This window comes from Pipistrellus kuhlii, unplaced genomic scaffold (assembly GCF_014108245.1).
Source record: "Pipistrellus kuhlii isolate mPipKuh1 unplaced genomic scaffold, mPipKuh1.p scaffold_m20_p_15, whole genome shotgun sequence".
In the NCBI taxonomy this organism is placed as follows: domain Eukaryota; kingdom Metazoa; phylum Chordata; class Mammalia; order Chiroptera; family Vespertilionidae; genus Pipistrellus; species Pipistrellus kuhlii.
In genome coordinates, this window is record NW_023425460.1 from 20,734,473 (window position 1) to 20,748,679 (window position 14,207).

Below are 14,207 nucleotides of genomic sequence, written 5' to 3' on the forward strand. Positions count from 1 at the left end.
CTGCTTTCCTTTATATCCCAACACATACACACAAAAACTAGTTGTAGGAAATAAAATGGTTTTGTACACGGGAATGAACAATATAAATTCACAACTTACAGATAAGGGTTAGTTCTACCATCTCTTTAAAATTTTACACACATATCCAGTCAAAGTCAACAGGATATCTCCTTGGACATTTTGTCTAAGTGGATTTCCAAGTAGACCACAGAGCTGGATACTGTCTTGGGATGTCCTTTGGAAGCTGTCATTGACTGGGTAAAAGAGTAAAAATACCAAGGTCCTTTCTTTCAAATGGAAGAGGGAAAGGCAGGGATAGAAGAAACTCTTCAAACTTCATGTTCTTTCCTTGTGGTTTATGGTCTTCTCCTCCTCCTCCTCGGCCTCCTCGGAAGCCTCCTCCACCTCCAAAGCCTCCTTGGCCTCTACCACCAAATCCACCTCGGCCTCTTCTGCCACCACCTCTGTTTCCAAAGCCTCCTCTGCCTCCACCGAGACCCCCAAAGTCACCTTCACCCTTAGGCTTGGCCCAGTCCAAAGTAACTGGGTTTCCATCAATTTCACCATCTCTCATGGCCTCCTTGGCGGCTTTGGCATGCCCCTCACTGATGAAGTCTGCAAATCCTTTGGAAGAGCCCAGTCAGTGACTGTCCTTGCCCAGACAGAGCCATCAAATGACTCCTGCAGACAGACCCTAGACAAACAGAGTTTTGGGTGGCTGGCTTCTTACATTCAGTGATCCTCTGGACCCTTACAATTCCAGCCTGATTGCTTTGCCCTTGGTTTCTCTTTTACTACAGGAATTTAAAGTTTCTTTAGCATCTTCAATGAAGCAGATTCTATAAGTGCATACCCTTTATAGAGTTGCCATTTTGTTTCTGGGGCACTTTGATAAAAATTGCCTTCTCAAATACTTACTGAAAAGTTTCTTCTGTTGCACTGTGGGAAAGGTTGCCTAAAACCAGAGTTTTTTGATTCACCACTCCAAGTGTTATTCTTTCCAAATCTATAATCTTGATTTTGACCTTTCTCTCCGGTATAGTACAGGAAAATAGATCGACCATCTATTTCTGTTCCCTGCCTTATTCCAAGATTTTCTCTGCATCAGCTTCTGTCTTAAATTCAATATAAGCAATCCCTTTACTCTTTCCATCCTTGCTGACTAATCTGATCTCCATAGCATCTTCAAAAGCTTTTTTTAATTCATCCTGAGTAACTTTATAAGGCAGATTTTTAGCCCAACATGTTCTTGCATCTCAATTTTTTTTTTATTATTCCCCCTCCCCCCTTTTTTTCTAGTTTAATTTCATAGGAAAGACTTTTAAACCAGTGACTTCTAAGGCTTTGTCTGGGTCCTCAGCAGATTCAAAATCCACATAGGCAAACTTCCTAGACATCCCAATTCTGACATCCTCAGCAGTAAGATCATTCTCAGCAAAAACATTACTGAAGCTCGATTTTAATTCAGGAGCAGATTTGCTGAAGTTTGGGTTTCTTTTTCCCCCCACCTCATACCACCAATCTACTGTCTTTCTTTGTTTGCATTTCTATTTAGAGGTTAAAGTGATATAAAATATGCTTTCTGTCTTGCAAGAAAAGAGAAAAAACTTGGATTTTTATTCAGTATTTTTCTTTCTAGAATTAGTGGGGGAACATGGGAAGAAAAGAAAGTAACTTTTAAATGAAAACAGTGTGTTTTGGTAAACTTGAAACTCATGGTATGTTTTTATCTTAGAGTAATTTATTCTGAAAGTACTACTGTGGCATTAACAATTAGAAAGCATTGCCATCAATGTTTTGTTGAGTTCGTCCTTTGGCTAATAATGGGATACAGCCTCTCCATCTCTAAAGCATTATATGCAAACCAGACAAAGTCCTGAAGAAAAACAGACAGCTAGTATCCTACCAACGCTATCTTGAGAACGAGCTTTCATCACTTTAGTTTTTCCAGATGACTAAAGTAGACTTCCTTCAGATCATTTTCTAAAAAGGGATTATAACCCACCCCTGAGCTAATTAGCAGCAAAGGGATCAGACTTACAATGAATGGCTTAAATTAATCTACTGGAGTAATAATAGGTGTTAGGAAGTTGGACACAAGGCCTTCGATAATATGTAACACTTTTTAAGTAAGTTCTAATTAAATACGAACACTAAAATATTCAAAACCATGTCTGAAACATCATAAGGACTCAATGCATGGCTAATGTTCTTAAAATGCACTGTTCTCAAAACACAAATCCAGTTGACTGCCAAATGCTATGTTTTATTGACTCACATTTTGAAGAGAATTTTCTTATTTTCAGAAAATTTTTAAACATCTTGATCTTATCCAATTTGTACTACTATAGTTTGTTATTCACTATCTTTCTGATTCCAGTTTCAAGCATTCTTTCATTAAACAGAAGTATAACTCTCCTGCCAAATTTATTTTTCTTAACGCTCTGAAGTATACACTGACATTACCCTTTATTGGTTTCTTTACAGTAGCTCCAAATTTTCTATTCTCCATATCCCAGGTGAATCTATTTCCTTTTTTTGTTTATTTTTTTTAAATTAAGAGACATTGTTTTCTTACATGCTAACCATATTACTATTTCTTTCCTCTAGCTTTGTTTTTCCTTTTCATTTGAGTGATTAGATTGCCTACAGCACAATTCATAGATATTTACGAATGTCAATCATGGAAAAGAACCTCTGGGATAGCCCCTAAATTCCTTGCCTCCTGGAATTTACCCCAAGGCTAATTTTCTCATCTTGGTTGTAGGCTGGACATATTGAATCGATTATAATGAACATAATATTACTGATGTGATGGACTGTCCCTTCTGAGATTAGTTTGTCAAGATACCATCATGGCATCAGGGCAGTGAGGGGTGACCAGGCCAGCAAAGGAGGGAAGTTGGGGGTGAATGGGTGCTTGCCTATGCTTGCTCTCTTTCTCTCACTGGCTCTTGCTCTCGCTCTCATTCTCCTTCTTTCTCAAAAAGCTCACTCTGGGAGAAGCCAGCTGACAGGTTGTGAAGCAGCACAGTGGGGGAGCACATATAGCAAGAGACTGAGACCATTAGTGTACATTTAGAAGCATCCTTCCCGTGGCCGCACTAGCTGAACTTTTGGATGAGACTGTAGAAGTCAACAGCTCAACTGCAACCTGCTGAGAAAACTTCATATAAATTAACTAAGAACCTGTAGAAACTGAGATATAATAAAAACTTGTCAAGCCAAAAGCAGTTTAGCTCAGCGGATAGAGCATTGACCTACGGACTAAAGGATCCTGGGTTCAATTCAGGTCAAGGCCATGTATCTTGGCTGCTGGCACATCCCCGGTAGGGGGTGTGCAAGTGGCAACTGGTTGATATTTCTTTCTCACTGACGTTTCCAGCTCTCTATCCCTCTTCCTTCCTTTCTGTAAAAAATAAATAAAGTATATATATATATTTTAAAAATCTTGTCATTAAGTCTAAATTTTAGGGTAATTTGTTACATAGTAATAGAAAATTAATAAATCTATTTCTTATATAGATTTTCTCCATATTTTGCTGTAGAATTTCCATATTTTAATCTATTTCTTCTATTCATACTTATGAAAATCTTAAAGTTGAATAATATAGTTTCCTTCAGCAATTTTATTTATGACATTTCCTATATGAAAACTGCCTTTCTATTAGGAACAAAAATGATTTAGGCTTTCTATCTTTATGGTTCTTGATCTACTTCCTCCTAATTTCCACTCCACACCCTGCAGTCACCAGTATCTTCTGTTTTGCAAGACCTCTAATTTGTGGGCTATTTGTGTTCTGTTTAGTTTTTCTGATGTTTTTACCTCTTGTAGGCAAAGACTGATATGTGAATCACTGTATCACGGCATGACAATTCTTTCTGTATCTAAATAGCTTTAGATATATTAATGAAAACAGCTTGTTAGACTTTATTGGAGCTACCTGCCCTCTGAAAATCTTTGCATTTGTACTGCTGTACATGGCATGATAGATTTTTAAAGAGACTTAATTAAGGAGAGTTTTAAATCTGATCACTTCTTTAACTGATGAAGCCTAATTAGGCAACAATTCAAACATAACTGCTATATTTTTGACAGTGTTAGAAATTATTGCAGTAGAGGGACTATCACTCAAAATTTTGTTATATCCTTCACACAGCTTCCTAAACAGCATCATAGCTTTCCTTCTGACTGCAGGTTTGATTTGAGGTCAGTGCCAGTTCTAATACTGACTCTAACATAGCCCATCAAATATATGAAGCTTCACAGATTCAGCTTTAAATCTTTCTCTTCTTCTTCTTCTGCAGTATTTGTACCTCCAATGCGTTAGTGTCCTTGTATTCTCTATTCTGGCTCTGATTTTCTGAATAATAAAAATGTTGGCTCCCTTATATATCTTGTATAACAATAGTCGATGAAATATATTTATCAAAATGCATCTTAAAATTGGGTCACTCTTTCAAAGCCATCTGCCAATCATTTATTTAAAAAGTAATATCATTATAATTAATGAAAGAAATGCTATTTTGACTTTGATCATTTATAAAAGATTAAAACATGATAAAATTCCATGAACTATATGGCTTACACATGTCTTCATGAAAATTAATGATAAGAATATGGGAAATTAGAAAATAAAAAGTGAAATACTTAAGTTATTTCTATTACAATATGTGTGTAATTAACGCAATTGATAAATGTTTATTTCTTCCCTTTACAAAATTGGATATATATATATATATATATATATATATATTCAAAGATGAAAGTATATATGTAAAATTAAAATGGGCATAAAATTATAGCTCTTCACCTAAAATAAATTAGTTTTTTTCTTTAAGTTCACCCCCTCCTTCTATAGACAAGTAATTTGACTCAGCCTGACCTTTTTATTCATTGTATTTTGTTATTTTCAGCCTTTCATTGACATATAAACTTTCAAATTATTTTAAATCTTGCAATTTTATTTATTTAAGACCAAAAATAACAAACTGAGTCAAACACTTTTTGGAAACAGTAATGATACTGATCCCAATACTTACATTTTCACTGAATTTGTTTACAACTTTCTGTAGACTCATTGTTAAAATCTAATTTTCACACAAAGATGAATGTATTGTATAAACGCTTAACACTAGTTCAGAATTTTATACATTATTTATCTCTGAAGATTTTTTTTAAAATTTGTTATATATTTAGTACTTGGGCAAATTGACTCTTTAAGCTACTTGACATTCAACTTAATGTCACTATATCCTGTCCTATTAGGATAAGTACTAAAAGAACATTTACCTAGAAACTTCACATAATGTCCTAAAAAGTCACACTAAATCTTACCTTCTGAAAGGAGTAACTATAAAGAATGTTTAAATCTTCATTTACTTTAATTCCATAAGTCTGTTACTCCAGGGGAACAGAGATGAAAGTTATGGGAAAGGAAGAATTTCAAATCCTTCAAGAAAAATTGAAACTAAAATTACATTATTTTCTAGATTAAGAATAATTTATACAGAACTCTCAATAAATACCATAAAATAAATAAATCAGACCTATTGAACAACTTTGATTAACATGTTAAGATATATAGAATATAGTGTTACATTTTATATAACAATTTCATTAATTAGATTTTCTACTTGATTTTAATAAATCAATTCTGTATGGAAAGCACTAGGGAAAATTGCCTTAATAATCATGCATGTTACACAAGTAGCCAGAAAATTAAATTACTAATAAAATTAATTTAAGTAAACAATGTTCTGAGTCTGAAAATAAGCAACATATTAGACAAATATAAACATATTGACAAAGTAATTATATTAGACAATGTTAAAATATGTTTTAAATTTTGAGTGGGAAAAGGTAAAAAAAATAATGGCATATATAAATAAATGTATATTATTCAAAACTATTGAAGAAATGAATTATTTCTTCCCTTATCAGATTATAGCAAGAGTCATGTAGGTTTTATAGTTTATAAAATACATCAACAAATGGTGCATGGTGAAGATCATGACCAATGTGTAAAAAGTTGAAAAGTCATATTAATTGGAACTAAGACTTTTACATAAATAGAGAGAATGTGATAAATATGAATAACATTACAGGTTTATGTTACTATATTTAGTATTAGGTATTTGTTGATCTTGTGAAATTGAACAAATTGCTTCTTCATTTGGAGTTTTCAAGTTATTTAACTGTTCTTTGTAAAATAATGCCTATATCAAAAGCACAGGAAGAACACAGTTGTAACTGAAGAAATTTTACATTCTCCATATGTGACTGAAATATGAAACTTACCTGATTGAGAACTAGAAAAGATAGATTTGGGCGTGAGCTGCAATGATGTTCTATAGAACTTGGCAAATCATTTCTCAGTTAATCAATAAAAACATAGAAAAGATTACTTAGTAAAATAGTTATGATGCACACCCTCATAACCAGCTTCCCAAACCCAGGTCTGAAAACTAGGGCACTAAAGGATGGATAGAAAATGAATTTTAAAGGTTTTCATGACAATACAAATAAGTAAAAGCAAGGGCATTCTAAAAGTGGAAGTGTTATTTGTAAAATATAACTTTAAAATATATTTAAATAAAATAACCAACATTTTATGGGGAGTTACTAGATTTAAGACTTAGGAACTTTAGATTCAGCTGTTATTAAATGGGGGATCTACTGAAAATCATTAAAGGTGCCATACTTTTTATTCTCTATGCAATGCAGGGATTGGATTAGATCAGATATAGGGTTTCATTTGACTTTGATAGCATATCATTCTAAAGAATATTTTATGACTTTTTTTTTTTATCTAGCAAATAACACTTTTCTTTTTTACAGTTGCTAATGTGATAGGGATTCAGAGAGAAACTCATTGTCCACTAAACCGTCAGTGCAGAGCCCATGAGTGAGTGACAATCTTTGTACAGAAATTTATGTACACCACAGAGCTGTTGGTTAGTTCTGGTTGGTTGGTTATGACAGCACTTTTAGTTTCAAGGATGAGAAGGCAACATTCAGCACTAGGAAAAGGCACCTTAAGAAATGCCATTTGAACTTGTTAGATAAAGTCCAGGGTCTGCCACGGGAGTTTTTAATCATTGGATTTCATGTGATGTTGATTTTTTTTTACATGATGGAGACAGGATGTGATATACATCACAGAGGACCAAAACTACCACTTTCAAACATAGCAGTATTTATAAACTATGATGCATATCCAGTAAATTATTTGAAATCCCTGATGGATTCTAGACAAATATTCCATCATCATGCACATTACTATTTTTCCAATGAATGTATCTGGTTAGTTCAGATTTTGCTGCCATTTTACTTTATACCAATCTTAAATAAAACAGCTTTTGCTCTTTTTAGAGCTTTTTAGATTGCAGGAATTAAAATAAGGTATTATTGTTATAGTAGCATCTTATGAATTTTATATATCTATCCCTATACTAAGTTACCTAAAATTCATAAAACTAATACATTTGAATATATTATCACAATATTGTTTCATAGGTTTTATAGGAGTTAAAATAGAAACCTCAGGCATTTTCTTTGGAAAGCTTTTCTATAATATCAATGTGTAGCCTGGCCAATTTCACCACCTCCATATTCTCATGGCCTCTTACTGAGCACTTTCCACTCCACTGTCATATCCGTCCCTTTATGTCTGTGGCTCTCCATGTCAGTCAGTTGTAGAAGTTTTCTTATGAGAACCATTCAGCAAAAACAGAACCACTGGAAACTATTGACATAATTCATAAATGCTATGCTTTTCATTCATAACGTGTAAGCTCACTAGAAACCAAAAACAGTTCGGCAAACATTTCTCTTTGTCATTTGTGACTGCTGAGGTACAGTGCTTATTTTTCTATATAAACTAATGTAACAAAGGCTTTATAAAGAGTGAAAAATATACTACCACTCGGGTTAGCAGCAACGTGTGTGTTTCATTTAAACTCTTGTTACAAAGATTTGCTCAGTATAAGAGTAGACCAGTTCACAAAGTGACCAATATACCAGTTTTAAAAGAAAATGTGTTACTTTCAAATATTCATTTTGATTACCACAGTTTATGTTAAATATGTACAATACTCAGAAATATGTATTTAGTAATCTAATATGTATTCAGAATGTCTTAAGGAAATATGTTAGTTTACATTAATTATTGTTAAGTAATCTCTATAGATACATGCTATATTATCGTATCTTTAAGCTTTCTAAAAATTATCCCAAGGATTTTTTTGCAATGTTTCAAACAGTATTATTAACTTTAATTTGTCATTTATAATAACTAGTAGTTCAGTTTTACTGTGAGAATCTTCTTGTCATGTACTAATTTATCTTGTCTAGTTTTTACTTTTTTCAGCATATTTATCCTACTTAATTTGTTATCCTTTCATCATAGGCTATTTATGGATGATATATAATTTAAGATATTCATGTTAATTATATAATACTGCCTTTTACTGCTTTGATCATCTTACCCCTTCATGCTAAAATTGTCTATAGTCAGCTACTAAGGAAATATATTCCAGTCCCTTGTTAGAAATCAATATTTTAACATTTTTTTTAATCTGACATAGGGTTGTTTCAATCACTTTTTCCCCCCAGATGTTTTGAATATCACTTTTTTGGAATCTGAAGGCAACCACTTAAAATGTAATTTGCCAAAACCACAGTAGTATATATGATTTAATTCTATATTCTATGGTGATTAATCAAAACGTTGGCATTTTAATTTGATGTGATAGTGGTAAAGTCTTGTTGTTTGTTTTTATATGTATCCTTATCTTTGTTGAAATTCTCACTTTGATTATACTCTCTTTACCTGAGTAAAGATCTTTATGGCCATTACTTTGAACACTTTATCAGATAAATATCTTATCTCCCTTTTATTAAGGTATGATTCTGGAGTTGTATCTTTGTTTCATTTTGTTTGAAACATAGACCTCTACTTCTTCATTTTTTCTTGACTCTATGTTGGTTTCTCTGCATTAAGAAAATACAGCCACCTCTGCCAGTCTTCACAGTGTGGTCTCAGAATATGAAGCTTATCATCCAGACTGGCCCTAACTCTTCGTTGTTTCTCAAACCTTTGCCATGGTCCACGCTGCCTTCTTTGTTGTTATCAATCCCGGTAGTTCAGGGTATGCCAGGACTTGTCAGAGTCCTGCAGAGAAGGCTCTCAGTAAGCACTGTCACTGGTCCAAAGTCCTTGTGCCCAGTGCTTTTAAAGGCCAAAACTCACCATCAGAGTTTGGAGTTAACAAAGGTTTGTTGATGGAGAAATTTTCAACAGAGAAGGTGAGTGTCCTAGTAGTATCTCAAATTTATCTTACCAAAGTATAGAGCTCAGGCTTCTTTTAGGTCAAGGGAAGAGAAAATGGGAGGGGCAATGAATAATGTATTACTGCAGACATCTGAGCACCAGCAGAGGCCTAGAAGACCATGAAACCTCTTGTTCCAGTTTGTTGGCCTCAGCTGATTTGCGTTTGGTCACCAGACACTGGCACATTTTGATAAGCAATTATTATTTTAGTACTTGTTTCCCCCATCTCCTCAGGAGAGGCATCTTCCAGCAAGGGACTGTTTTTGTGCAACTCAGACCTCAAACAATAGTCCTCTAAGGACTAGCCTGCATGTATGCAAAACTAAGCTAAAGATTTTAGCTTGAAGGCCATGGGAACACAGCAGCCATGAGCAACATGCAATCAGAGAGACCTAGCCTTTCATTTGGTTACATACCTAATTGCAGGCTGATTGGAAGCCAATCTCTCAGGGAGAGACTGGGAGCTTGATGTTTCTTCCATGTTGAATTCTGATATGGTATCCCTATTAAGAAGTAGAGGCTTGGTGCAAGGATTCATGCATGGGTATGTCCTTGAGTATACTTTATGATGTGAATGTTATAAATGCTCTGAGTAACCAATTTAATTCTAGGTAAACTGTATTCTGTTCTTTAGATTCTAGGTAGAGTATGAACTTATACAACAAGGTAACTCTGGCTGTAGTTAAAGAGTAAAACTAAACCACAAAAGGAAGATTAGTCTTAAGGGAAAGAGAAGATAAAATATCCATAAAAGAGCTCAATATAATTCTAGAAAACAAACGAAAGTATAAAGACAATTAAAATACATATTAAGACTATAAAGTACAAGGGCAATAACACATCAAAGTAATGCACTATTGCAAGACTCTTTGTAAGACTATGGTTAGAGACTTTGAAGTTTGGTTCTGTCTTTTAGCACAGGCATTATGTAAATTAAATGGTATAGCAGAAGGAAAACAATTTGCTTTAGTAGTCATGATTATGAATCATGAAGATTAGACAGGGTCTTTGCATTTTTAACAGATTCAGAAAGAATTAAGAGTAGGGAACAGTTAGGAAAATCCTGAAAGGGTAAGTCAATGACAAAACTAAGGATATTTACTAATTTGAAGCTGATATCATGAATTTTAAGCAATTACCTTTGTGCAAATTGACTTTTAGGCAGTAAACTTTAATGTGAAGTAGGATAAATGATATAGGTGATAAATGAAATAATGTATAATACATGTGTAGCATTCCCTTAAATATTATATCATTCCTGAATGCTATTTAACGTCTATTCTGATAGCTTTTAACAACTCACTCTCTCTCTCTCTCTCTCTCTCTCTCTCTCTCTCTATCTCTCTCTCTTTCTCTCTCTCTCTCCTAAAGAAGTAGTCAGTTTGGGCAGGGATCACTTAACCAACCTGTCACCTAAAACAGTTAGTGTATTGATAGGGAAGAAATTCGGCTTCATAATTAGATACAGGAGAAAGAGAAGTAATGTCAGTATCTATTCATTAGTAGTGATTATAAGTCCCTGCACAGCCCTTGTTTCCTCTTTCCTTGCAGCATCTACAAAAAAATAAAATAAATAAATAAATAAATAAATAAATAAATAGCTATATCCAAATGATAAGCAAAAGTGAAGTTTTCCTAATTTGAAGAGGAAGTATATAGCATGGCTAGTATCAGATTGCTGGAGATGACTATGTTGATAGTCTTTTATCTTTCCCACCTCAGTGACTCTCCTCTCCCCAAAAAGCTTCCAAAATATAGAAGAATTAGGCCCTGATATAGGTGAAGTACACAGTTATCTTGTAGGAGAGCTGATTTCAGCCTGACCCCACAGGCCAGTCCTAGGGACTCTACTGCTGCACAAATTTGTGTACTGTGCCTCTAGTATTAGCATAATAGATAATAATGCCTCATAAGGCCTTGGCTATTCTTTCACCGCTTATATGCAGAATCTTGACCACATTACTCATTGGCACCAATAGAATTTTGACTAATTTTCAAAAAGGCAATCTTTTGTGTGAATTAAAAAAAAAAAAAATGCTCCATTCCATAATTTGTCTCACATTGATTCAGAGAGCAAACACTAGGGAGTGATTCTCCATGTAGATTTTAGTGTCCACTTGCTGTCTCACTCAGGGATCCTTGGTTCCCTCAAAGGTGTTATGTGAAAATTTAGAAATATCAGATCCATTTGCGTATGCTATTTACTTGCCAAAAATAAGTTAAACCTCATTTAAAGTGTAACAAAATACACATTCCAGGAGGTAATTGAGCACATTGCAAAAATGTACTAAAATTTTCAAAAAAAAAAAAAATAAATAAATCCTTATTCAATGTGACTTCAAATTAAATATATAAATCTTTTCAAGCATTTTTAAATTATTACACACAAGCAGAATAAAAGTAAAAGAGAATAACAGTAATTTAAAGTGTACTTTTATTCCTGCTCTGGAGGCTAAAAAATAAAATAATTGTTCTGATACATTTATGTTCAGGTAAGTTTTAAAAATGTTGTATCACAATTTTCTGGAACACATCCTATATAATAAAAAAAAAAGTAATATGCAAATTGACTGTCACTTTGCCATAAAAATGGAGGTGCCCACGCCAATAAGGTGGGGATATGCAAATTGATGCAACAAAGATGGCTGGCAATGGAGGAAGCCAAGCCCCCGGGAGTGGATTGGGCGATGCTGGTCAGAGTGGAGCCGAGGGAGTGTGGGGCTTGGCTTCCTCCATCACCCCACCAACTGAGAAATCCAAGCCGGCCAAAGCGGAGTGGGCCAAGCCTGCAGGGGCCAAGCCAGCCAGAGCACATGGGCAAGGGGCTTGCTTTCTTTGCTTGCAGGGACAGCCACCGTGGTGGGCCAGATTGACATCCTCCTGGCCGTGTCATGGAGGTTTGCAGATATGCACAGCCTCAGGCCTTTGGTGTGCACATCCTCTCCCCCCAATCTGGCATGCGAACATCCGTCAGTGTGCTGTCATCCACGTGTGCCTGCAACAGTTTCAGACCATGGTGTGCACAAGCCCTTCCCCCACCTTCCCTCTCCCCTCTGCAGCACTTTCCTCAACTCCAGCATGCCTACTTCCCCACAGGACATGTGCACATTCCCTCCAGCACACTCATGTCCTTTGGAGAGTGTCCGGGTGTTCTGGGTGCTGAGCGTGAGTGCCTGTGAGAGGGCAAAGTGGTGATGTCCTGTTCCCGTGGAGGCCAGTGCAGCCCCGGGATCACTTCCATGGGGCTAATGCAGGTGCTGAGGCAGGAGCAGGTGTGGGTAGCCCTCACTGAGGTGCCTTTGGTCAGCATTCAAGATCAGGAACCCAGAGGCGGTAAGGAGTTCCGTCTCTCAGTGATAGTCTGGGTGACTGCAGAGGAGGAATGAGCACTTTGGGTGCCGGCACCCATGAGGGAAGACTGCCCTGACTGAGAGCCTTGCTCGCTTGGGGGGGGGGGGAGGGCGCTGTGCACTCTTGCAGGGCATGCTTTTCTGAGTTAATGATAGGACATGCTTTTCTGAGTTAATGAGAGAAAACGTTGATTCTCCTGCTGCCCACGAAGGTGGAAAGTGCAGTGATGAGACATGTGGGGAGTGAGCCAGCTTTCCTGTCTGGGGGTTCCAAATCAGCCGTTGGTTCCTTTCACAGCTGACTAGAGAAATACAAGGTGCCCCCTAAAAAAAAATGTATCTATCTATCTATCTATCTATCTATCTATCTATCTATCTATACACACACACACACACACACACACACACACACACACACACACACTTTGAATACCTACTAATTCCAATGGCTGTAAGCATGAAAAGAAGGAAACAACAATGGAGCTGTCATCTGTTAAAAGTGTAGGCAGTCAAATCAGATTGAAGAGAGGGTGCAGGCCAGACTGGGGGCCCCCCCCTCTACCCTCCTGTGCCTGAATTTCATGCACCAAGCCTCTAGTCAAGTGTATAAAATGATAGTCATCAGGTTCACAGTAAAACTCTATTAAAAAATTTCCACAAAATTTATAAAGATATTAGACATTTGAATGACTCACTAATGTAATAAGTTTGAACTTTATTTCTAAGTTTTCTCTCAATGATTTTTGAATGTGGATATGTTTTCGACAAATGTTATAATACGCCTCAAAAATATATATAAGAAAACCTTTCTCTAGCCATAGATTCTTACACCAGAGGAGGAGTCAGGAAAGAAAAGGTGTGGGGGTATTATGAAGGCACATGTCTAAATTTCTGTTAAAAAAAAAAAAATGAGAGTTCATAGGAGATGATATTCTTGAGTTCAATTATCGCCCTTGACTCATGCACAGTTTCTCTCTCTCTCTCCTTGTCCTCCCCCTTCTCTAGTCACACACACATACTTTATAAATTAAGATTTCTGACAGTATTGTAGCTTTCTCAGTCATCTAAATGATATAATACCTTTCTTCTAACCTATGTTCATTATGTATGCATGCCATATGGAACAGACTCTTTACATAACATTAGGATTCATAATATTTCAGCTCTGCTTAGTGATGAGTGGTTGTGATACAGAAGACCGAAAAAAAAAAAAAAAACAAAACAAAACAAAAAAAAAAACTAAGACATGCTTAGAGAAAGGGAGTTACATTTTATTATGTGCAGGGCCAGAGAAAAATGTGCCTTTCAAATTCTGCCCCCCCCCCGCAATAGAGGAAACCTTTTCTATTTATACATTTCCTAGCTCTTTTGTCTCCCAAATTTGGAATGAGACTTCCAGGCCTTTTGGGATAGAAAGCCTACGTGCTGGGAAGGGGCCATGAGGCCAAATCTCAAGGCCTGGCCTAGTGTCAGCACTGACAACTCTGTCTGGGTGATAGCCCACAGCCTCTCTGGAGTGGGA

The 14,207-nt window shown here is 35.8% G+C and overlaps 1 pseudogene; it reads right to left on the reverse strand.

The window, feature by feature from the left end:
* Nucleotides 1–247: 247 nt before the first annotated feature.
* Nucleotides 248–14,207, reverse strand: part of LOC118719012 — a 60,261-nt pseudogene continuing 46,301 nt past the window's right edge.